This window comes from Thunnus maccoyii, chromosome 20 (assembly GCF_910596095.1).
Source record: "Thunnus maccoyii chromosome 20, fThuMac1.1, whole genome shotgun sequence".
NCBI lineage: Eukaryota > Metazoa > Chordata > Actinopteri > Scombriformes > Scombridae > Thunnus > Thunnus maccoyii.
This window is the reverse complement of record NC_056552.1, coordinates 7,457,625-7,472,955: the sequence shown is the minus strand read 5'-3', so window position 1 is coordinate 7,472,955 and position 15,331 is coordinate 7,457,625. Positions and strand designations below refer to the sequence as shown.

General features: G+C 41.7%; 1 protein-coding gene across 5 annotated transcripts in view; it reads right to left on the bottom strand.

The window, feature by feature from the left end:
- Nucleotides 1-15,331, bottom strand: part of tanc2b (tetratricopeptide repeat, ankyrin repeat and coiled-coil containing 2b) — a 144,498-nt gene that overhangs the window by 116,542 nt on the left and 12,625 nt on the right. For all 5 annotated transcript variants that reach the window (XM_042396823.1, XM_042396824.1, XM_042396826.1 and 2 more), the window contains exon 2: nucleotides 14,296-14,411. The gene's annotated coding sequence lies outside the window, so the exon portion shown is untranslated. The remainder of the gene's footprint in view (nucleotides 1-14,295; nucleotides 14,412-15,331) is intronic.

Below are 15,331 nucleotides of genomic sequence, written 5' to 3'. Positions count from 1 at the left end.
GCCAAATGAAGGAGGACATAATTCATTGCCTTTTATTTTCCCCTGTTTGTTTTAGAGGATGTCTGTGCGAGACCAAATAATGGGATGAAATACTGTGAGCAATGTAGGCAGGTGTAGAAAATTCCCCCAGCCAGTCCAAGGAGGGAAATAAATCATCTAAATGCACAAAACCTATTTATTCTCTCAGAGCAGCATGACCATAGTTTTTAAGAGTTCAGTTGCTTGTTTACTTGGTAATCTTTTCGGTGGCAGACAGTGCGGAAGTATTATATTTGTCAGTGATTAATGAAAAAGCATTTTTTTTCCCCTGCAGACATCACAATGACAACAGCAGCAGCGCTCTAATTTTAATATGTTTTGAATATGCTACTTTGGCACTCTCTCGCTCTTGCTGGGTCACTGCTTTGAACAATAATATAAGACTCTGTGGATAGGCAGCAGTGAATGTGAAGCTCCGAGCAAGCACGAGCAATGAGCTGCTCAGCATCTTCCTAATTATGATGTTAAAATATTGGGACTATTTCACAGAGCAGCATTGCCTTCAGTGAATCTCATAAGATTAACACATAAGGGATCATTCTTAAAAGTTGACCGTTTTAACAACAAATGAGACTAGATGATGATGCTAAACGTCAAGCACTGCGTTAAGTATTGAATTTACCGAGAGAATAAATGAGACAGTTCGATTAATCCCAGACTGCTGCATCCAGTCCTCCCTCCACTCCCCGTCTTCATCCTGCCTCTTCATTCTGAGACCTCACTGCTACACCTGCTGGCCATTTGGAAGTGCTGCTGCACCATCTGCATTGACACACTGACCAGAGGTGCCAGGAGTTATATTAATGAAATGATAAATCTAAACCTAATCTAAATAATAGCCTTTTCATCTTTCCTGCTGACATATGACACAGACATGTCCATCAGCTAGCCTGTGGAATACATAGAAAATGTTGTTTTGCATAAATCCTCCAAGACGATCCCATTAATATGCCTCTAGCACTCCGACCCTGTTCAAACAAATAGACCAGAGCTTCAGGAGGAAAAATGGTTCGGTGTTTGACAGGCAGCTTAAAGGGGCAAATAGAGTCATGACATGAGGAGGGAAGGTCATTCTGCAGAGGACCACTAACGGCAGTTAATCAACATTGGCAGAGGTGCACATTTGCATTGAGATTGAGGCATTTAAAATCAGCCAGTGTCTCTGGTGTGGGCAGGCGATGAAATTAAATAGAGTTGTGACCGATCTGATCCAATATCAGTACGGGGGGCCGATACTGACGTAATTCACTCATCGGATATTAAACCGACGTTACAGATCCACGTACCCATCCAGATTCCATAGTGTTATACAAGTAGCGTAACCCCTTTAAGGGATAGCTCAGTGCGTAGGTTGTGTGTGTAGCACGTGTGTGGTAGAGAGAGAGAGAGAGAGAGAGATGGAGAGTGACGGTGAGGCTGGTGACCGGAGAAGAGAGTATGAAGTTAGTAGTATAGCTGTGAATGCAGCAGTGCAATGCACAGTTTAGGTTATTTGTCAGTGAATAAAAGCTACAACTCCTCAAGACCCAAGTCCTGTGTGTCTTGCTTGCCACCTGCTGATTACAGTGAAGGGGGTTAACCCTGAAGTTAGCAACAACTTCAGCCCTGGAGCAGAAAACAAAGTCTCCCCTCTACTGTGTTTTACTGTAATTTATGGTCGCGCTGAGTTTCTCTCCTCTCCTCTGTTTCACCAGGGGCGGGGCTGCCCCTCCACGCCATAAACTTAAAAAAAAATAATGGATGTAGCCACTGCGATGTCACCCATTGATTTGTGGACTCCTGTTTTGAAGCCTTGAGTTTGCCATTTTGACCATCGCCATCTTGAATTTTTGGGGCCAGAAGTGATGAGCCATGTTTGGATGAGAGGGTGGAGCGAACACTAGCTGCTAGCTGCTAGCTTTGCTAGCACAGTGCATTTACAGTCTATGGTTAACTGTGATAACGCTAATGCTAATGCAAATTTCCACTAGTGAAAAACAGGCTTAAAACCATTAAAACAAAATGTACTTACCAAAAAGACTGAACACCCGACTCCTTAGAGGGTCTTTTAGTCCAACCAAATGCTGAACAAGACTTTTTGAGGCCACCAGAATGCAACAATTAACTTTCATGAACTGAAAACATTTCAGTTTAGATCACTGTGTCTCTCCATATTTCAGGCCCTTGGCACTGTTGGCTAGTTGTGAGGCGCCATCTGTTGTTTGACCAATAAAACATGTTTAACCCTTACATACTCTTTGGGTCAAATTTGACCCATTTCGACATTTGAAAGCAGTAAAGACACCCTAAATGATAATCTTTAAACCTGAAATTTTATGACTTCTACCAAAGTGACCCAGAATATACAAAAATGGAAATATTTCAAAATTATTTATTTATGCGCAGCTGGTATAAATATTTGTACATAGAGAATGTTCTGGGTCAAATTTGACCTGTATTTATACAAAGGGATTTTAAAGTCACTAGAGGCAGTCAAATCAAGGTTAAGGCTTGATCTTGAATCGTGAAACTATAGATTGCCATTTCTGTGTATTTTTGTCATTGGGACAATGGAGAAAGAGCTCAAGGGAACATTGACACTGTCACAAGAACTGCCTGTGTTCCCTTGCCAATGTGTCCCTTGCTACACTTGCCAGGGTTCCCACCCAGGTGGCATCTGCACCTGCAAATAAGCCTATACAAAGAAACAAATTAAGCCCATCAATTCCCAGAAGACCAACATGGTGGTTATCCGACATGGTCCTTCCTGTGGTGGAAGGCAGCTTTCATAGGCCAAAAAAAAAAAAAGTACCTGAGTGCCTATTTCACTGGTTTGGTGGAGTGGAAGGAGTGATTTGGTGGATCTGTTAATCCAAGATGAAAAAGGAGACAGTGAGTGGAAGAGAACGTATTAGAAGAAGAGAAAAACATAGAGAAAATGGAGGAAAGGTTGAAGTCCTTGTGACTTCTCTGCAATGCAAAGGCGACACTATCTTCCCCACACAGCAGCCACAGTAGCGCAGCAGTCCAAATCTTGCCCTGATCAGTCTGCAGCCCCACAGTCAATTGCCACAAGGGGACAAAAGAGTGGCAGATGCAACTTCGGCACAACAAAAAAGGACTGTAAAAGTAATGTTTTTCGCAGTTTCATTTGTTTGAAATTTGCAGTTGATTGTGTACAATTGACAGAAAAGGAGGACATGTGGTTTACAGGCAGTGTTGATTGATGGTTTTAATGAAGCCTACAATTCAAACATACTGTTGCATCTTTCACTGTCAAAAAAAAAAAATCATAGAAATAATAATGGCTGTTTTGTTCTCCTGTTTCAGATAACATGAGATCACAATATAGTGTGATTGTGAACGTTTTCTCTATAAACCAATGGTGTCAAACCCAAAGAAAACACTCTCTCTGCTCTCTGAAACATTAATGAAGGATAAATCACCCATTTATTAATGACTGATAGGATATCTAAGGATGCAAAATACAATTTTGGCTCAAAATTCGGTATAGGCACTAATTATAAAGGGATACTTGAGCTGGATCAAAAATGACCCACTCCATACTATGAAAGGTCAGGATATGAGCAGTACGTAAAGATTAACCGTCCACCTGTGTGTGCTATTAAATATTTCTTTTTCTTTATAATAATATTCAAGAAAAAAGGAGCTATGGTATCAGTACCGGTATCAGCAGATATCCAAATTCAGGTATCGGATCGGATCGGAAAAAAAGTGGATCGGTGCATCTCTAAAAAGAAATTCTTAGAATTAAATAGTCTGAGGTCCTCTAGCATCTCTTGGTCTCCTTCATTCTTCATTTCCCTGTTAATCACTGCTTATATTTATGTCAGACTAGGATCTTCCTGTGTACAGTAAGTAACTTTTCATAGATGAAGTCTAAGAATTGATTCCCTTTGATCACACGCTATGAGACAACTGGGTAATGGGGTAAATAAATGATTATCTCAATGAAGTTAAGCCACATGCAAAAGGGAATCTAAAATTGAATTAAAATATCTATTTTTAAAAAAGGATTCACCTGCTGATGTCTTGTTTTATTGTTTTACGATAATAAATCACAGTGAATGTAATTAGGCTTAATTTGGCACTGATTAAAAGAAAAAAAAAAGCTATCTAGGAAGCACATAGGTAGTGAAGGGGCAAAAATGATCACCCACCACTGGAGAAAAGCCGGTATTTGATTCCTGTTAGCAGTAGCCCTGGATTGTTTGTGCCTTCCACAAAACACAATTAGCTCTATTCATCACTGGGAAGCCAGCGGTGGATCACATCCTTGTTGCGACCTCCAGGTGAAGCTCCTCGTCCACAGGTGAAAAGAAGCAACTGGCAACATCATGTGTTGTGGAGGTAGCATGTTCTTGTCTTCTCCAGTGCATTTAGTGGTGATAAAGATCTGCAGTATTCCATGTTGTGGATAAAAAGGGGAAAAAGGTTCTCTGATGCTAAAACAAATTTATTTAAATGAAGGACACCTAGGATATTGTTGATTACTGTCAAGTGAATCCAAATGATATCCACTGTGATTTGGCGTTGCAAAAGAATAAAACATCAAAAGGTTTAAGGAGGTGTTAATGCTTTTTAAAAAGGCATTCCAAATTGAAGCACAAAATTGCTGTGATAACTTCTCATCACATCCCCACACATCTTCTCCTGGCTCAACTGTCACATGGATCCAGTGCCAGCCTGAAGCTGGTTTCACACAGAATTTTCACAGCCACTCTTTCCCTCTGCGCTGCCCATGATGTCTGCCTGACATCACCAGCCCTCAGATGATACCCAAATGGGTTGATTTGGCCACTTCAAGGGAAGCACTAAATAACCAACTGGCACAAGCTCCCACTGGCCCTCATTTCATGTTGATGTGTGCATCCCAGTTAAATTCATTTTCTTAAAATGCTTGACCAGACGTCACTTAGCCAGAGGCCTGTCGAGGGCTTGTAGTAACTTTGTATCTCTGAGCAGCAGATTCGGAAAGAGTGTTGAACTTCCTTGCCTGGGGCTATTGTGTATCAAGTGTAGCTGAGTGGTTGATAGGCTTAGCATGGTTTCTAAGTGGAATGGGACCCTTGGGTTGCTTTCTTTCATGAATTGGCAGAGTTACAAAAGTCTTCATCTCAAATGAACTTAAACCAACTTAAAAATGCACTAAGGTTACAAGAGGGACACTGAGGCTGTGCGAGATAATATCCCTACGTACAGACTTCTGCAGCTGAAATGCATTGCAGACGTTACCTTGAAAAGTTTAGCCGCTTTGACTAGCTTTGCTACTTGCAGCTAGTTAATAGAATAGTGTCATTTGATTATGTTGCACTGCTGCAATGCAACTAGCCAATCACAGCTCAGCATGGAAGACAATGTCATTACCAAATTCAGCGACAGTTGAATGCTTCAACTTGCTGTTTGCAGTGTGTTTCAGATACAAATGTATGTAGGTAATTAAAAGTAGTTAGAGAATGGGGTTAGCCATGATGAAGGCAAGTGAAAATTGGTCACGAGGGCACACGCTGGGAAAAAGAGCACAGGTTCATTTCAACCCGATCACCAGACAAGAATGTCAAGTGGATGAATCCATAAAACCCCGGATTACATTCAATGCCGATTTTTAATATGGCAAACACGAGCATTTTAAAAATTCTTGTTTCTATATTATCTGTTAACACCTGGGAAAAGATTGTTATGGTTTATATAAAAGGCACACATGCAAACTCTGGTCTCCTGCATGAAAGTCAGACGCGCTATACTCCTATCCACAAGCTGGCCAACACAATACAGTATGGGTGGATTTTCCTTGGGATACTGGGCTGATGCTTTTACATCGTGCCTTTTTACAAGGGGAGACCCAAAAATTCCTGGAAGCCTTCGATAGCACGGGAGTAGGGTATAGTTATTGGATTTTTTAACTAAAATTGGAACCAGAAGTCACCACTATGGAAGAAATCCAGGAAAAAACGGAGGATGCTCTGGACGCAGTCACAAAAGATCAAGGTATTAAAGATCCTAAGATTAAATATCCCTTGACTGCTGTTGTAACACAACAGCAGTCAAGGGGGCACTCAAAGAGGTTATAAGGCGATGCTCTCTATTTATGACATCTACAGATAGTGCGAGTGACGTCAAGAAAACCCACAAGGTGTCAATGTACCTAGCATGTCCCTAATGTATGGGCAGAGAGACATCAGACATTTAATGCGTGGGTATGGTTTCAAAACCACAGCACTAGAACAGTACAGATCAATAAGGTATTGTCATCCAACCAGACAGAAGGAGAGAAAGATAAAAGGAGACAGAGTAGCTTAGGTATGTCAAAAGGGTACCCATAATGACATTTGGTGCTGACTAAATGAGTTTCTGCCTACGACTGGGCCACCTCGCACTTGACTGAGACAAGAGAACAGGTCCAATTGTCAAAAGTGATTGTTGACAAGGGCCTAGGTTTTGTTCATTTTCTGGGGAAATAAGTCTGTGAATTGCACTGGCATGGATATATACCGGGTTTCACTGAAGCACAGGCACACTGGCTGATATAGGAGATGAATCTATTTCCTGATGAATTATGCATTGTTCCAACCCTGTATTACCATGTACACGACTATAATGTTCACATCCACTCTGTGAAGAACTTCTTTGTCCACTGTGAATTAGCAGCACCTCTCTAATCTCTTTTCATCTCATCCATAGACAGTTTCTACGGGAGATGTGTAGGCCTTTAGCATGCAAATGACTTACTATAACAGTGAAAAAGAGGCGCTGACAGGTTCCAGGAACATACCATACTACTGTTTTTTATGTAATCGGTCTTGCATGTGGAAAGCAAAAAAGGATTTAGCTCTATAACCAACATCAGCTTTGTCATTACAAATGGGATGTGGACCTTAAATTCATGTTCTCTGACATGTATCTCCAGCTTTAGAGAAATGTACTTTTTCTTTTTTCATCCAGACTCGTTATTCATTCCACAGCCAGCTATACAAAACTGCTATCACTAACAAAGAAAAGACCACATTAGTGTGCCTCACAAGGGCAGTGATACCTTCAGAGTTGCTATTTGTGACTGGATCTGAGGGTATAAAAGAAAGAAGGAAGCGTGGGCGGGAGAGAAAACATCTTAAATTACTTGCTCTTCCAGTTCTGCCCACCACCAGACTGCTGTCAGGCTGGACTGACGTTTGATTGAAAGCGAAGACAAGACCATGGGAAATGGAGACCCAATTAGCGTGTTAGCTGGCCGCTGACCTCTGATGGCAATTTGATGACCACCAATAAATGTCTGTTAAAGTCCAGCCACCGTCGCACCAATCACATGGCTCAGGAACAGAGTGATGGGAGCTGCAGATTACTCCCACACTCACATAGTACCATGAGCCTGGCTTCAAAGATATTTGGAAATAAAGCATGATGATAGTCTGAAGTCTGGTGATATGCAGTCTCCCATAGAGATTCTGGCAATCATACACACCATTTTCACTTTAGCAGCAATGCATTTTAGTGGCTTTTAATTGAAAGATACTCATCATCTGTCAGGGCAGCAGCATCAGAGCCGGCGATTCGAAACTGATCGTAAGTATAGTGTGGTGTTAAACTGTGGAAAACCAGATGCGCCATGGTCATCAAACAAACCGTGATTGACAGCGATATGGTCATTAAATGCGAGCTTGCTGACCTCAGAAGGAGGAGAACTTTGGATAGGGGTCAAAACCTCCTTTGAAACTTGTTGGATTTTTGATCAGATGGACCAACAAGCACTTAATGAGGCGCTTCCAGACTGACCTGAATAGTCACTGAACTCTGCACTTTATTCACTCAGCACTTTATTTGTGTCTTGTGTTTGTGTTTGTGTTTTTTTTTTGTAAATTGTGAACTTTGTTGGAGAGGAAAGGCAGGGGAAGAGAAGTGAATGTTTGGCACTGGTTGCACAAGTTGCTCAAGAGGGGAGACTCATCTATTCGGTGGCAATGCATAATGGACATTTTACATTTAATTTGCACATTAATGGTAATATCTTGCCTTAAAGTTTAAAATCCTATTTTTTATTCTACTTAGTACTTTTTGTCTATACATATTTGGTAATTCAAACTTTCATTATGTGTGTTTTTGTAAGCTATGTGTTCTTTTGTGTTATGTTGTGTTATTTATGTGATAGCTGCTGTAACAGAAATTTCCCTTTGGGGATAAATAAAGCTCTCTCTCTCCACAATATTTTGTCTCATGTTGTTATAAGCAACCCTGAGTTTTTAGGCTGATGAGGCTCTGTTGTTGAAACTAATGAGCTATACATACAAGAAAGGGCATCTTCATCCCGTCTAGTCTCTATTAATTTCACTTAAACAAGGCAGTCTTGCATCCTCTCATGGTTGATAATGTCTGCAGAACAACCATCACACACACAGTACCCATCTTCAAGAAGGCACGTGTCTGTGTGTGCCTGAGTGTGCTCACACACACACACACAAGATGAAGACATGTGAACCTGCCAATCAGATAAAAAATGATTAAGGTGGCAAAAAGAAGCTGCATTTCTCAGCCCTGTCCAGTGATGGAATTCATCAACCGAGGGTGCACGGACAGAGTATACTGCAGATGGAAACATGCAGGGTCCACCTTCCCCTTTGCTGAAGGTCACGGGCCGACAGATGAGTCTGCCTTTCGTCAGGCCTTATAACATCCACATTAGCAGGCTGAGCCAGGCCTTGCCAACATCAGCAAAAGAAAAAGGCTAGGTTCTATTGCCCTCTTGAGATAGAATGTGTCAACCTTATAAACACTATCTACGCTTAGTGTAAATAGTACAAAAAGTGTGAGACCGTGGGGAGGGATAGTGGAGATGTGATGGGAATTAGCAAGGAGGTATATTGGATTGAACTATTGATACACAAGCATACATATTTAATTAATTACACTCAAGAGTTGATGAGTTCAGGCTAGAGCAGCCAGTGGAGTTTATACTGTCGATCTATTGTAGGTGATAGAAAATTGCCACCATCTTTATATTATGTCTGTCTGTTTTGGTTACACTCATTAGCAGGTGCTTAAATCCATAATCATAAACACATTTCATATCACTAGCACACAATGAAATTTGAAAAACACTAACGTATGTGGCGTCCGAGTACGTTTCCCTTTGCACAAATTAACAACAATGTCTTTTATTCTGGAAACCCGAGCCAACTAAAACATGAAAAAGTGAAGTTGTGGGCTCACAGTTTGGTTTCATTACTGAACTTTATAGACGCAGGCCTCCCAAGAGAGAACCCCCTCATAATGGATTCCTGCCAGGCACTTCGTCAACAGTAATTGGCAGCGGCCACCACATGTACGTCTGCTGTTTAGGTGGGTGGTTTTAGAAGTCATGTGTGTCAGCGAGGTGATCGGCTTTGGCTAAAGTGAATATCACAGAAGTCTGGAATCGAAGCCAATCTCTGCCGCCAATCTGAACAAACCAAATCTGTTCGTTTCATCACCGTCGTCGTTATTGTCGTCATCAGATGATCATCCACTTAATTTCTCAAACCTGTTACTACCTATCTGTACTAAATTTCCCCTTGGTAGACACTGAGAATGGAGACATATATCCACCAGAACTGAAAGACCAATCTACACATTGTGACCCTATTCAAGAGGGACCACCCACAAATTCATTGTAGCTTAACAAAATCATCTGCTCTTCTATGGAGCGTGCTGGCTGGCAACTCTTTTTGTTTTTAAATGTATTGGATTCTGGGGGAGGGGGAGGCAGCTGTTAGCTGGGCCCAGCTGTCAATGACGGCTGGCAGAGATGAGAGAGGAGGAGCTGATTTTGAACAAACCTGTGCATACAAGGTCCCTAAGGAAACCCACTTTAAAAGAATTCCCTCAAATGCCCAGATGATAACTGGATGGCTCTGTTTGTCTCTGCATCTGTGGCATATTTACAATCCATGCACACGTTAATTATGCTAAACACTGCTGATAAAGATAAATCATGATTGACTTGGCAGGATGTGATTTGACGTGTCTTATTGGTTTGCGCTTTACTGTAGCGAGTTATGGAATGTCTTTCATCCTCCAATACACCTTTAGAAGATTATTTACTCACATTCAGTCGGATAAACTAAGAAATGCCAACAAGCTGTTGTGGTCTTGTTGCGTTACCTCCAAACACACACTGCACAGAACAAATTGAAGTAGGGTCAAGCCAGGCCATGTCTTTAAGATGGATAATTGAAGTCTGTTGTTAAATTGAAGTGCTTTACTTAGCCGGTGGATTTCAAATGACATTTGAAAATATCCTCTGCCATAGGAGCATTAGCATTGCCAAAGTTATAAGGTACTGTATATTCTTCTGCAAAATGGCAAATATCACAAATGACAGTTCTTTATCTATTAACACAATGGCCTTCTGCTCATCATAGCTTCTGTCATTTTTACTCTGACTGACAAAAATATATGCATAGCTCCACTCACAAGACAAACACAGAATTCTTCATATGACAAACAGCATAAAAAGCCTCCCGAAGCCCTTTCATGTACAACTTTCAATATTTCTCCCTGAATGAGCGATTCTGTGCTCAAAGCCCCAATGCAGCTGCTTCCCACCACAAGCTGCTGAGTCCGGAGCTACCCAATGTGTCCAGCTTCAAAGCCACCAGCCTGAAATGTTTTAATGAGCTGCATGACAATTAGACAAGCCTGGATCTATAGCATACAAGCCAGCAGGCATTGTAGAGCATTTCTTTTTAAACCAGCAATGTGTATGAGATGTGGCAGACAACATAGTGAATCAAAAGAACCAGCTGGTTGGTCATCCCCCTCAGATAAACATGCTGTCACCAGCCACAGGATGAGTTTCATGGAGGTTCATGCTATCCACCCTAGATCCCAGTGACAAGAAAACAATCCCTCACTGGCTTTCCCCTTTAAAGGACCAGTGTGTAGGATTTAGTGGCATCTAGCGGTGAGGTTGCAGATTGCAACCAACTGAATAGCCCTTCCCTCACACCTCCACTTCCAAGCGTGTAGGAAAACCTATGGTGGCCGCGAAACTCTTTTTCATTTGTCTGTTCTGAGCTACTATAAAAAGATGGCGGTGCATTATGTTGGGCTCCGTGGAAGGGGACCCGCTCTCTATGTAGATTTAAAAGGCTCATTCTAAGGTAACGAAACCATGACGATTCTTATTTTCATGGGATTATACACTAATTAAAACATACTTATGAATATTATATTCCATTTCTGCCAAGTCCGTTCTGCTAGATGCCACTAAATTCTACACGCTGCACCTTTAAGTGCCAACCGTATTTGTTGGAATGCATGACTAACCCAGAGGTAACCCTAGCAGGAATTGAACCCAGGATTTCTGCGGTGGTGGGTGAGTGTTTTGCCTGTGTATCACACATACACCCAGCCAAGGTCTGTCTGAGTGTTTTACATTAAAAAAACAAAAAAAAAAGACAGAGGAACTTGCTGCACTTGCCCATCTGCGCAGATCAGATCAGAGCAGATAGAAAGGTTCTCAAGCATTCCTCAGCTTTTATCCATCTAGACAAATGAGCCATTTAGTCTTTGGTTTCTTCATTATATTTAAGACAAAGTAGCAAAACATGCTACCTGCATCATATTCCTTGAGCATTCCATCTACTTGGAAAAATAAACTCTTTTGTTTTATCTGCACTAAATCTTCAGCGTATGTGTGACTACAAGTCCTAACAGAGCCTAAAGGGAAACTAGCCTGCCTACCATCATACAGGGATGACTAAAAAACTAAAGCAACAACATGCAAGCCAGGGTGGAGAGCTCCCCCACAACTCAAAAAGGAATTTATCTTGCCTGTAAATTGGTTTTCGTCACAACTGGCTGTCAATGTTGGCGTTTGTGGGCTTCAGTGTGCCAAATTTGACACAGCTCCCCTTCAGTAGCTGTGGGCTGTAGCTAACCACCCACACACCCCACTGGGGAGCAAGCATCTTCTTCAGATCCCCTTCACCAGCTTGACAACGCTGATCATTCTCATCATCATCTCCTCCAGCGCTCAGCAGAGCTTTATAGCCCGAAGCGTCTGATTGGTCAAAGCATGACAAATACTACTGGAAGAAAGCCTATAAATACAGTGGCTTTACTGTAACAAGAACCTGAGGCGTACAGAAATTAGTGACTACAGCTTCTTCCATGTCGGAAAATACACTGCAAACCGCCACACAACCAAAAGTTTCCAGAGGTTAACACAGCACATCACGTTTGATGACATGCACCATTGGAGGACTAGATGCAAGTACTTTATGTGCCCGGAGACACTGTCATGTTTTTGCTTCTCCGCACCAGTGACCAACACAGGAGCCGTGCCACGTCAATCACGATCTGACAGATGCACGCCGCAGGCCAAAAGGGACAAGGCAGCCTTTCTCTGGTCCAAGACACTTGCGAATTATTAGGGAGGATTTGTGCATGTCAAAGAACACAGTTGTATATGTGAAGCTGTTAAACAAGACGGAGTGAAGTCTTCAGAACGGAATTAATTTGTTTCCCGGGATATGTAACATGCAGGAGACGAAAAAAAAAGGTTTTTTACGCATATAAATCCAATTAACTGTTCAAACAAAGAAATTCCTTCCTCACCCTCTAAAATGTGAGTAATGCAGACCTTTTTTTGCGGCAGTTTATGGTATGATTATAATTTATGCCACCTCCTGAGCGGCACTCGCAGACTGTGTCTCTTTTGTGTATAGCCCCGGCTTTACTGCCGTGGAATCTCAGAGGAAGAAAAGAGCCAGTGTCATGCGGTCAGAAGGCATTTTAGTCAGACAAAAATTTGTGTCAGCACTTTCTGCCAGGGAGCGAGAGGCCAGCGTTCAGAGCTGTTAGCCTCTTTCTCAGAGGAGAGCCAGAGTTTAATGGGACTACTCTTCCACTCCATTTGCCGGCCCGCATCTTACAGGCCACAGCTGCGTACATGCGAGCCAGCGACTGTCACTCTGCATACCTCTCTGCAGCCGGGGGAGCTTCACACCGCCTTTAACAGCTGACAGCAGTTGTTTGTCTTCAGACACGCACTTAAACAAGTAAAACTACAGACATTATGTGTGCGGATGAGACTGCATTTAAACCTGGTAATGAGATTGCAGAGGTCACTGGAAAACGCTGTGAACTCCATACCTTATTTATCGGTCAAGCCGGTTATCTTACCATCTCCCGGTGCTGCCATGGTCATATTCATTCTGACTATGGCAGCACCAGAAGGCTCTAAAAAACTTTATATGAAATGACTTTGGATCCATTTCACAGCCAAACAACAATTTCATGGCTGGGCAGTCACAGAGTAATTACATATGGCCCCAAGCAGACACATCGATCAGTACTCGGGACACTTCTTAAAAATAAGACTATTTTTGACAGGCAGCTTCTTGAAGGAATGACAGCACCTCCACCACATGTATTGTAAAAATTCAAAATGAAAAAAAAAAAGAAGCAGGCAACACAAATCTACCTCTTGATGATAGAGCTTTCCTGGATAAAAACAGTTATTCTGCAGTACCAACTCTAAAAAAATGCATCACTTCTAGGCATGTGTAAAAGATCAATTCTTCAAGTGGGTTGTCAGAACATTAACTGACGATGTCGATTTCAAGAAATGTCTCTTTTTAAATTGGGCAGCGCTGATGACAAGCACACAAATAAGTTTCTTAATTATCTCAAATACTGAAAAAGCTTAAAGTAATTAAGAAAAATAGCAAAAGGTGAATAAAATAAGCAGTTTCTGGTCCATTTATACTGACATTCTACATGTCTACATGTCTACAATGACTTCTTCTATTTGATGGTATGCAGTATATTTAACAAATGATGAAACATTAACTGGATATATTTAAGACACGTCCTGCAAGTTCACCTGTCTTTTACATGTTTTAACAAGTTTAAGACCCACAAAGGTTTTCCTAAGGATGGAATTGACTGATAATTCATCTAAAAAGGTAAAACACTCATTTTAAAAAGCTGGCATCTCAATTATCAAAGGCTGACTTGCTACTGTATGACTTTCAAGGGTTAAAAAATAAGAAAAGAAACAATAAAGGTAGTCACAAAGTGGCTGGTGACTGATCAAAGGATTTCAGTCAATCATTTTAAGAAAAAGACTGTTACAAAGTGCACAAGTACTCTTGTCCTTGCATCAAGTAGTTATAGTTTGCAAAACACAAGGTTAACAATTCATCTGTTTTTCTGTAAATGTTACTTCATGGCTATATACACTGGTTCAAGTGCCATGAAACTTGAGCGATGACTCACCATGAGTAGACAGCAGGCAGGTCTCCAAATCCGGCTTTGAAGGCAGTGAGGCGCTACATTTCGCTGTGCTGAACCACAGTCCTGATCCTTCTCCAGAGGGGTCACCCAACAGTTCTCTACAAAGACAACCACAGTAAAATAAAAAAACTTTTAACTCAAGGCGAGCAATGGACTGAGAGAGTCCATATTGACAGACGGCGGACGCAATTCGATATCCGACTCGGCGGCAGTGGCGTGGTGGGTCTACGCGGCGGCCTGCCTGAGCTGTCACCGCTCTCTCCGTTCGCTGTCGATGATCTTTTTCCAACAGAGAACACAAAGAGTGGTTGGTGATGCAAACAACGCTGTTTGGGGGTAGCTACAAGGGCTGGTTGTCAGAGGGCAGACTGGGACAGTAGACAGTTGTCACCCTCTTCAGAGGGTGGATCTGACATAAAGCAGTGCATTCAGAGTTGCCATGCGGAGCCACCGAACCCCTAAGCACTCACTCTAACCAAATATGTCATTATGTCATTAGGTGGTGAGTTAAGGATGGGGGATTGGGGGATTGGGGAGGAGGGGGGGGGGGGGCTGAAATTTCTGTGTGGGAGATGTTTTCAGTCATGTGATAAGAAACTCGTAAATTAGGGGGATGATTAGGGAGATCAAAAGATATTCTGCATCTAACCAGATATCTTGACTGTTCACGAAACACATGTGGTGATACAGTGAATCTGGACATTTATTACACATCTTCTCCCTCTCATATCCTCTTTCTCTCTGTTACAAAATGTTCGACAGAGCAAAGAAGATCTAAGAGTTCTTTAATTTAAAGAAATTGAGAAGTTAAAGCCGCCTTGACCTGCAGAAACACATGTTCAGGTTATCAGGCAATTACATAAAGCCATACACAGAGAATTAATTAGCTCATACTTTTGGAGAAAGAACATGACTCGGTTGAAAATGAAGTGATGAGAAGAATGTGCCAGTATAAGAAACAAACAATTCCTTATGTGTTAACAACAAAAACATCTTCCAGTGTAATTCAACATCATCC